The sequence below is a fragment of the Sycon ciliatum genome, chromosome 1 (genome assembly GCF_964019385.1).
Source record: "Sycon ciliatum chromosome 1, ocSycCili1.1, whole genome shotgun sequence".
NCBI lineage: Eukaryota > Metazoa > Porifera > Calcarea > Leucosolenida > Sycettidae > Sycon > Sycon ciliatum.
In genome coordinates, this window is record NC_088643.1 from 77,196,200 (window position 1) to 77,206,625 (window position 10,426).

Here is a 10,426-nt window from a genome sequence, read left to right on the forward strand (position 1 = left end):
GTGTCTATGTATAAGGCAGGCACAAACTTGCAGAAACTCACTGATGATCTCTCTGCTGACATATCTGTCATCAGAGAGTACCTACGTGACCGAGGTCTCAATCTTAATAACTCCAAGACTCAATTTATCATCATAAGACAAAAAACAAAATGTGTTCCTCCTAACATCTGCCTTAGGCTCGGCGATGTCCTCATATCCCCAACACCAACGGTGAAGTATCTTGGCCTCACCATTGACGAACATCTATCATTCTCCTCATATGTCACTGAAGTTGAGAAAAAGGTCGGAACAAAACTTGCCATGTTCCGGAAGATCAGGGACAATCTGACACCGGCTGCGAGAAAGACCTTCTACTGCTCATTTATTCAAGCACTCCTCGAATATGGTTCTAATGCGTTTGTACACTGCCTTCACACCACACAACATGATAGACTAACTCGTATTGCTAACCGCGCTGTTAGGATTGTTTTTGGTTTCCCTTGGCACTATGATGTTTCAGTCTTACACACCAGATATGGCCTTGCTCCTATTGCACTGCGCTATCAGCTTAAACTGTATATTCTTGTCTTTCGGGCCATACGTGGCATGTGTAGCACTCTGCTCTCTGATTGCTTCTGCCTTCGTTCTGCCACAACACGCACAGCTGCCCATACACGTTCCCAGTCCATAGATTCACTTGCTCTGCCTAAAGCACGCACTCGTTATGGCTTATTCGCTTTGAGCTTTCTGGCTTCTGACCGCTGGAATTCTCTTCCAGCTGACATTCGCTCTTGCTCCTCGCTTTCACTATTCCGCAAATCTATACGTGACCACATAGGGTACCCTGTAAAAAGGCCTTAGGCCTGTGGGGATTGCCCTATTCAAAATTTAAATAATAATAATAATAATAATGTACTCTTGGTTGTACATGTTCTACAAGTACAAGTAGATGCACCAGGAAGTCGGAGGTTTACGACTCCCTTGATGATGATCATGATTTAGAAAAGCGATCCTGTCAGCTTTTCTATTATTGTGTTCACATGGCAAGAAAAACGACACCGCTATGCTACGTAAGTTTCTACGTAAGGTGCTCGGTATTTCACTTAGGCTACGTAAGTCTCTACGTATTAGGTGCTCGGTATATACGCGTATTAGATCTACCACCAACCCGTGGTAGCCGCGTGCTGTGCACGTGCACGGCAGACATTAGTGAGGTTTAGTTCCCACGTAACGGAAACGCGTACGTGGGTGATCCACGTAAAGTGGATGAAGGTCATCCACGTTGCAATGTTGTGTTTAGTCACACGGAACAAACAAAAGCATGAAGCGAAAGGCCCAAACCAGGGAGTAGTACATAATGGTATTGTACTACTCCCTGGCCCAAACCTGATCAAAGACGAAGCTACCCGGGCCTGAGAAGCTCATCCAATATTTCGATTTCGTGCTTCGGAAACTTCTTCAGCTGAGCACCCTCACAGCTCGCACAATGCGCTCCATTCTGATTTTCACCCACGTTCTGGCGGAACGTGGGTGAGCCTCAATACACGGTATGTCGTGAACCAGAAAACGTCTGTACGTGGGTCCACGGGTGTTTGCAGTGCATGATCATATGAACTCTGGCCAGTCGTCCCCGTACGCAAAATGCGGACGCATTCGGATCTACCGTACATTTCCTCATGTTTTGGGCGAATCTGAGCGGTACGACGCTGTCGAATTGGGCCTGAATTTGCCCTGAACCAGCCGCTATCGGAGTAAAATTAGGTGTTTCGAAGGCCACACGGGAACACTGCGGCCATATCTTCTTTCCTGCGTCGTTTGTTTGAAAATCGGAGTGTTTTTGAGCTCGTAGTTTCGTCTTCGTTGTGGAATGGCCGTGCGTACATTCTCCTTGGAATTACCAAAGTCACATCCCCGTTTATTGCACTACTAGGAGTTTTGCCGGCAGCCACGATAGTTTTTATCCCTGCTTCCATACGTCCTTTCATTGAACAGCCAAACGAAACTTTGTGGCGCGCCTTAGTTTTTTGTGGCGCGGGGGTCTCAAGTTTGTCACTTCGAGTTGTACACAACAACCACATCAACACCTCAAAGGACCAAAAAACCAAGTGAGCAAAGTATTTCAACGTTGCGATTTTGCCTGGCCTGATGTGAAGATGGAGACTTCTACTCGGTAGCAGATACTCGTATCAACAAGCTGGGAGGGAGAGCGTGGCGAGTAAAATGTTGGGATGAAAAGAGCCATTCTCTCTCGGAAAAGGTCGTCGTTCCAACACACTTGCTCTACCCAGATCTGCAGAAGGCTAGACTTTGCATGCACGTGCGAGATTCGCATCCGCCAGGACCGCCACGCACATAGGCAGAGTCGAAATTTTTGTACTCTCGGATTTGCCGCCATCTTGACGAGTGGCCACTGCGAAACACCCGTGTATACCGGTCACTGTGACTGAGTACCGTCGAGTATCACGTGGTACACACACGTAAGGTACCCACGGATTACGTGGGACTAAACCTCCCTATTAGTATTGCTTGTGGCTCAATGTAGCTGAACCATCGGACCTTATTTGTCAGCTTGGATCACGTGATCCATCCAGCTGCCGCGTGCGGCAAACAGCCCAAATAGCGCTAACTCTGGCCTGCGAGCGTTTGCTGCGACTAGCGCACTAGCGCTCGTGACATACACAAACGCGCTAGCCAGAATGCTTTGACTTTGATGGCTTTCAGCTTCTATTTTTTGAAAAGTAGCGCGCTCAGACCAGCTCGCTCACTCTTTTCCTCTTCCATTTTTTAGGGCAATTGTTTTGTTTGATAGACGAAGCTTAGGGTCTCTTTGGGTTCGCAACCCTTACCCTCCTGGAAAAAATCATAGTTGCTAGACTGCGACACTTCAGACCAGGTACAATTAGAGCCGCTAATGGACGACGAGCTATTTTCCGCTATCCGGAGCTCAAGCATTTGAGCCGCTAAATGGACGAGACTCCTGGGGTAAAGGATGCAGAGAATGAGGAGAGAACACTCGTATGGAGCAGGGAGTAGGTATTGTACTACTTCCTGGTATGGAGCACTGAGAAGCGGTAAGTCTTAGGGCAATTCTTAGCCAGTAATTACTTTCTCGCCATAATTATGTTCTCGTTTTTCGTGTCTTCTGTAATGCCAGTACACTAGCAGTACGACTACACTGTAGGCGAGAGTCCATAAGCCAGAGTGTGCAGCTCTCCATCTATGCAGCATAAACAAATTAATGACACATTTCCTTTGCCTAAGGTAGCCAGTGCAGGCTGTCGTAATAAAACGACTCATCCGTGTTCCATTCCCGTGCATGGTACATGCATGGTGCGACGGCACAATGACAGCTGTCGCAAATCACACTGAGTATTACACGTGTTTTTTGGTGATTCCTGGTTAGCTGCTAGCTTTTCCCTACTCGAAGATGTTGCCGCCGCGAAATCTGGGGGTTTGTGTTCGTCCTGGCGAAAACCGTGTTTTGATCCGTTGAGGGAGACGAGAGATACAGTGCGAAGACGTACGATCTGTCCGAGAATCGGCGAAGAAGAAAGCTTCGCAGACGACCCGTAGTGGTTGGGAACAGAATGGAACATATACCAGTCGATGCCTGTCATGGTAGGGATGACTGCTACGAAGTTTTAGCCCCATGCTCCCCAGCGCTTTTTAGCGCCCGACGATAATTACCAAATTTCATCGATTTTCATGTGGATCAAAGCATAGTCTCCTCAATCTTCTCCAGTCGAGCTGAGTCTGGACGCTACAATGTCGAGACGCGAAAAGAGAACATGCATGAACACACAGGAGCATCACATGCAGCTGCATTCTGCCTTGACGAAGCTGAGAACAACACCAGCACCACGCATTTGGAAGACATTTCGAAGAAGACGAAGAACTACATATCTGCGTTCAAAAAAGCCTCTGTACTGTGCAGTATGCATGCGTGCATGCGCGAAGCACGGGGTCCCCGGATCAACTTCGTTCAAAAATCATTGTGCCACACGGGTTGTATGATTTGTGTGCGATCATGGTCTTTCTTCTTGACAAACAAAAGTGAAGTTTTTCGATCTTCAAATCGCCATAGCGTCCTTGTCATGACTCCAAATCAGCTGAAACTTTGCAGGAGGAATGAAAATGCCATGCTGAATCGATTGGTACCATTTTCGAAGGGTTTCCTTGAAAAATAAAAATTAGCCTGCACTGGCTACCTAAGGGCTGGGTTCCACTGCCGCTCCGCCGCACATCATCCACGGCATGAAACGTCATCATTACGAGCTGGTCCAGCGAGGCCGCGGCTCATCACCAGCTTTCGCTTCGCTGCTTGATACAAAAAAAATGCAAGCCGCGGTCACGGCTTGCATTGTTTCCCGCACTTAATTGTTTTATTCGGGGGAATTTTAATTCGTTGCACAGGCCAGAACACGAGGATTTTTTTGGATTTCACGCGCGCGCAGGCAGGCTAAATGTCATCAAAAAACGTCGAGCACGATCGCGGTACCGTGAATGGCGAGTGTCACTGGAACCGCGCCGCTCTGATGCATGCAGCCAAGTACCGTGGAGCAGCGGAGCTGCGGAGCCGCAGTGGAACCCGGCCCTAACCAAACTTATAGCAATTTGAAAATGTTTGACAATTTTTCATAAAAAACTTGACAACATTGTTTTTCTGTAGAGTGCCGCTGGCAACTCCATCGATGAACTCCATCAATGAGCGCAGGGATAAAGTTTAGAAACCCTTCGAGCGAGAACGTGTTTTCAAAAGGAAGCACAAATATGCCGCGTAACTTCCCCTCTAGTTCTGTATGGCCCCATCAAAGCCACTCGCTGACTACTTACCAGTGAAATGGGGTTGGACGGTTGTCAGATTAGCTGACATGTTTTCTGCCAACACAACCATAAGCAGTTGTCAACTCTCAAGACTAAAAGAGCTTGCGAAGAAAGTGAGAAACCTTGGCTATGAAAGCACATGAAGCGTCAGAACATAATCGAGCAAACTTAGACCTAGATTACCAGTGTCTGCTCCAGAGCCAGGTCAGTGACCCTGTTTGTGAGTACTTGGACCTTTTGGAAAAAGAACACTGGGTTACCTGCGACCCGGTCGGAAGTCCTGTCGAGTACTATACTTTTTTATACCGTTCGAGGGTATACCGCCACTGACAGGCTGCATACGCGTGCAGATGCGTGCGGCCAGAGTGCCCAGTGCGAGTACGTTCATACATGTACATGTACAATCATGTACATCAGGAAGTCGAAAGTAAGTTTACGACTCCCTGACACACAGTTGCCGCACTTGAACGCATCTGGCCCTGGCCCAGTGTTGCAGGAGTCGTGCCAGGTAGACGTGTACCCGGTTTGTGTTAAATCTTAGAGCAGGTACTGCATACCCTATCATATCTGTGTACATGGGTATACAGAGTCAGTGTTGTTGCGTCCCACTCAGCACCCTTCTGGTTCATTTCGGCACCAGCACTCTTTGCGTATGCAGAGCTGAGTAGAGTGCACGTTCGGACCACAAGTACACTGTAGCAGCTAGTTGCGAACCTAACCTGTGCCCTGATGCACGGCACTTGTGTGCATCTACTTCATCCCTGAGTAACCCACCAGGTATATGGTGCACAATAGGGCACAGTAAATAATCAGCATGCATCGCAGTTTTCTGCAACATACATGTATTCCGAAGTCACTTTACACCTCAGAGGAATTGCGTCGCTAACTGTTAGTTATTCCCTTGGTCATTATGAATCGTAGAAAACCCGTCATACAATAGGTTCAAGCTAAAGTACCGTATCACCATGGTAATTACCTGGAAATTCGGTGTGTTTTCTACGTTTTTGTTAAACAAGCAGCAATGTGCACCAGAAATTACCATGGTGATAGAGTAGATGACCGTGTGAAGCGGTGTGAGATGCAGCAAAGGTGAGCCTGTTACTGTGAGTCTATGCCCTAAACAATAAACTTTGCCGTGGGATGATTCTCTTTGGGCTGCACACTCTGGTTAATGTACTCTTGGTGGCAGCATTCTGGTGCCAAAGATGATATTTTTTCAGAAAAATAAGCACTAGAGAAATGGAGTGGGAGTAACCTGAATTATTCTATTAGCAGAGCTGCAATACTTGGGATATGAGATTATTCCCGTAGCTATGCAAAAGACGCTATTCAGTTGTACTTTAGTAGCATCTGGCGCTAGCCAGTATCCACACCGCTGTAATTCGGTGCGTGTCACGGTGCCTGGTAGGGTGGTTCACGTGGCATGCCATGGTTGGTGCAGTATCCCGTATGTGTCCCGTACCGTAATTCGAGTATGCGGTGCGCACCGTAGCATAGATGTATCTGGAGCGCTGTACGAGCTAAGATGTCGGGGCAAATATGGGGACATTCACAACATGCAATGTGAATATGCAAGTCAGTTTCGTTTTAAGAAGTGGGTTTGACGGAGTAAGAAAAGGCCCCAGCTTTGGCTGCTGCATGCTAGCCCAGTGGGTACCAATCTCCTGCCATCGGCCGAGTGCTGATGGAACGGAGTAGAAGAAAAAGAAAGAAGAATATTGCGTTCAAGAATACAATTTCGGTAGGGATATACAGTAAAGCCTGTAACTAAAGACCACCGTCACTAGCGACCAGCCTGGTACTACCGGCCACTTCGCCAGGCACGGAAGGTCTCACATTCAAAATGCACTGTGACTAGCGACTACCTTCTGAACACAACCAGCGACCGCCTTTTCCTGTCCCAAACACAATTTTTGACCCGTAACTAGCGACCGCAATGTAGGAAATCAAATGTTGCTCGAAGCTCCTTCTTGAAATTTTACTGATTTTCCATGGTCCTGAAAAGAATCTTTCGATACTACAGCTGAACAAATGAATGCAGGTAATTTGGGCTGTGGAGTCGGTGTGGACTGCACTACACCTGTCAAAATTTCAAGCGCTGTCAAGAAAAAACATGATAGGAAACGTCTTGGAGAGCGCATCGAAAGCGCTCTCTGATCGATGTTACTACTCGGAGGAGAAACGAAGACTGGGCGGCTCTGTCACACCAGTCATACAGACGGATTGACGATGGCATCAAGGAATCCAGAAACAAAGCAGCACCACAAGGTCCTGATGCTGAAGGATCGCGTTCAAGCAATCGAGAAGTCACAACAAGGACAGTCGGTATGATTGATCGCATGAACAAATTTGAAGCCCAGCGCGAAACGAAACTTTCCCAGGGAACGTTTGACTCCTGGCTTCAGAAGTAGCAGCTGAATTTGAAGTCTGCAAAATATTAATCTTCTCTCTCTCTCTCTCCATCTCTCCGTCTTTCTGACATTGCGCAAGTCCTGGGGAATCGTATTAGCTTCATTTTGACATACATATCATATAATGGGATCCACATATGGTCACGCGGTGCAAACCTCTAACTAAAGACCACCTGCTACTAAAGACCGCTTTTGCTGGCACCAAGGGGTGGTCGGTAGTCACAGGTTTTACTGTACCGGTAAGTGGATAGCTAACTAAAATAATTAGCCGTATGGTTTAGAAATAGTGGTGGCGACTCTGGATGGCAGTCGTGAGTCCGTCAAGTGTCAAGTCGACGGAATAGCACTAGCTCCAGTGTGGGGAGCAAACCCATTCCTAGGTTAGCATCCCCCCACCTCACAACAGAGCAACCGAGTTTTGGATTAAGCTGGGAGTGCCGATTCGAGCAACTGGTATGATGGCTCTGCTTGGAGCTACTAGATGGCTCGCAGCTGAGCCGGCAAATGACTCCGCTTGGAGCCGTCAAATGACTCCGCATGGAGCCACCGAATGACTTCGCATGGAGCCGCCGAATGACTCTGCATGGAGCCGCCGAATGACCCCGCATGGAGCCGCCGAATGACCCCGCATGGAGCCGCAAATTGACTCCGCATGGAGCCGCCAATGACTCCGCATGGAGCCGCCAATGACTCCGCATGGAGCCGCCAATGACTCCACATGGAGTCGCCAATGACTCCGCATGGAGCCGCCAATGACTCTGAGTAGAGCCTCCAAATGCTAAATATATTGGTATGCATAACCAGTTGAGAGCATATATTCCATAAATCGGCACTCCCGGAGCGGATCACAAAGTGCAGCTACCCGTGCAATCTGTAAGCGGTGCAAGCTAGGTAAAGACTGTCAGAACTTGATATCATGGGCTGAGGCCATTGCCGCAGCCACCCATACTTTGGCTGCAGGTGGCGTCCGAATGTTACTCGGGCAGACATCGCTTTCCACCTTCCCGCCTCTCTGAATATCGAGTCCGGCAGCTGATTCGAAACGAGTGGCCGGTGTACAACGCCAGGCCAAAGCCACAACTGATGAGCAATATCCTCGCAGTTGCTGTAAATGCCCATCGATTGGCATTCGCAGCTGATGCCGCTAGTTTTCCCAGGTGCTGCGGGCTGCCACAATTGCAAACAACCCTTTGCGATTGCTGCTCTGCTTGATTGACTGTCCATCGCCCTATCCCCGGTCGCAATTGTACGAGCACCGGCCAAGTGCACCACTTGCATCAGTGAATACCAGCAAGTCGGGGGACGGCGTCCATTTAGGGTGTAGGAAGAAGGACCGGCCGTTCCGCTAATCCAGGAGCTCAGGCCATCAGCGAAGATCTTTGAGGCACTCTTTGGAGAGCTTGATCAGGTAACACGGCTTCCGGTACCAGTTGGCAAGTGACCACAATCTGCAATTTGCATCCAGGGGCTATCACTCTTGTAGCAAACGGGAGCTTTCCCAGAAGAGACTCGAGTTGACATTGGGTAGTTGAAGCTGTGTGAAGAGTGGCCCGAAGGAGATCACGAAGCTCGGCAAGTTCGTCCATAGGCATACTGATGTTAGCGCGGCGGGTGTCCAGGATGACGCCGATAAACATCAGGACGTGGGCTGGACCCTCCACTTTTGCTGACGCCAGAGAAAACACCGAGGTATGTAAACGCGCGGCGCCGAGTAGCGAGTTGCTGGCGAGCTAACACAGGTCCAGAGCATGCATTGAGGAAGCACTTTTACTGACGCCAGAGAAACACCGAGGTATGTAAACGCGCGGCGCCGAGTAGCGAGTTGCTGGCGAGCTAACACAAGTTCAGAGCATGCATGGAGACAGAAACGTTAGTCAAGGCACTCCCCGTAATGGGATGATGCCAATAACGTCAGGACTTGAGCTGGACCCTCCACTTTTGCTGGGGCCAGAGAAACATCGAAGTATGTAAACGCTCGGAGCAGAATAGCGAATTGCTGGCAAGCTAACACAAGTCCAGAGCATGCACTGAGGAAGTAACGTTAGTTGAGGTATTCCCCGTAATGCAATAGGCGTGTGAGTGCGAACTGCTAGCACATAATCCATTCACTGGCGGATGCGACAGAGTTCCATATAGCTGGACTGGAGCGTAATAGAGTCTGAAGGGCAGGGCACTCTCATAAAAGTATTGATCCTGCCAGCGGATCGACAAGGACCAATCCTCCGGGCGGACGGGAATTCGGCAGAATGCACTTTTAACATTGAGCTTAGCAAGATACACCGGGGCGAGCACAATTGTGGAGGAAATTGTTTGGGAACGCATGTTCCGCAAGTTGCATGCTCGAAAGTCGAAAACAGCAATGACATGCAAGAGACATTGTACAGGATATTGGAGGACGCATGACCATGTGACTCGCGCATGCGTGCAGGTCGGGCCAGCTCGCTGGGCTGCCTGCTAACTTGCGTTAGCATGCTAACGCTCATTATGGTTTAGATCGCATTATTGTAATGGTCGCGGTTTGATTTCAAAAGACCATAGAACGTGTCGTACTATCGGTCGAAAGTTTAGGGTTGTGGTACTAATGCGCTGGGAATGTAAGGATCGGGTAGATTGCAGTGTTTTAATGGTCGTAGTTGTTGTATAAATAGAATGCTGAGATAATTAGAAGAGGACTATGAGGAAGAGCAAAATGACAGGGGTGACAGTGTTAAAGCTCTGAGCAGACGGCGTCGGCAGGAGTGCCTACACAGAGAGTAGAAGAAGGGAGAAGAGAGGTCCCGCCGCCTCGAGAGTCGCCGTGCTTGCGAAAGGCTATGCCAACAGCAAGAAACGACGGAGCAAATATCCCGTCGTTTGAAGACTCACCGCCTTCGTGACAAGACGCGTTGACAGCTAGAGACCGCTGCACAGGCATCCATTCAGCAGGAGAAAATACATGCTCTCATGCTCGAACTTGTTCGGTGTGCGGGGCCATCATCATGTTACGCACCAGCCTGGCCCTATTCCGTTGATGTTCCGTACCATTCTGGCAAAGACTGCTGGCCACATGTTGAAACAGGGCTTGAAAAAATGAAATAAGCTAGTACCAAAGCGTAATCTATTATTATATTTACTTTTACTTGGTAGAATGTACCTGTCTGAGAGTTTGAGTTTTGAGTTATGTATCGATGTGCGTTTATGAACTAAAGTTTTGATTGTCATGCACATGTTTT

At 48.6% G+C, this 10,426-nt stretch overlaps 1 protein-coding gene across 2 annotated transcripts in view; it reads left to right on the forward strand.

Moving 5' to 3' along the window:
* The first annotated feature begins 2,790 nt into the window (after positions 1 to 2,790).
* The window catches only part of LOC135805570 (uncharacterized), a 19,291-nt gene continuing 11,655 nt past the window's right edge, over positions 2,791 to 10,426 (forward strand). Inside the window, exon 1 of one of the 2 annotated variants that reach the window (XM_065319624.1) lies at positions 2,791 to 3,050. The gene's annotated coding sequence lies outside the window, so the exon portion shown is untranslated. The remainder of the gene's footprint in view (positions 3,051 to 10,426) is intronic. The other variant, XR_010551154.1, reaches the window with a different exon arrangement.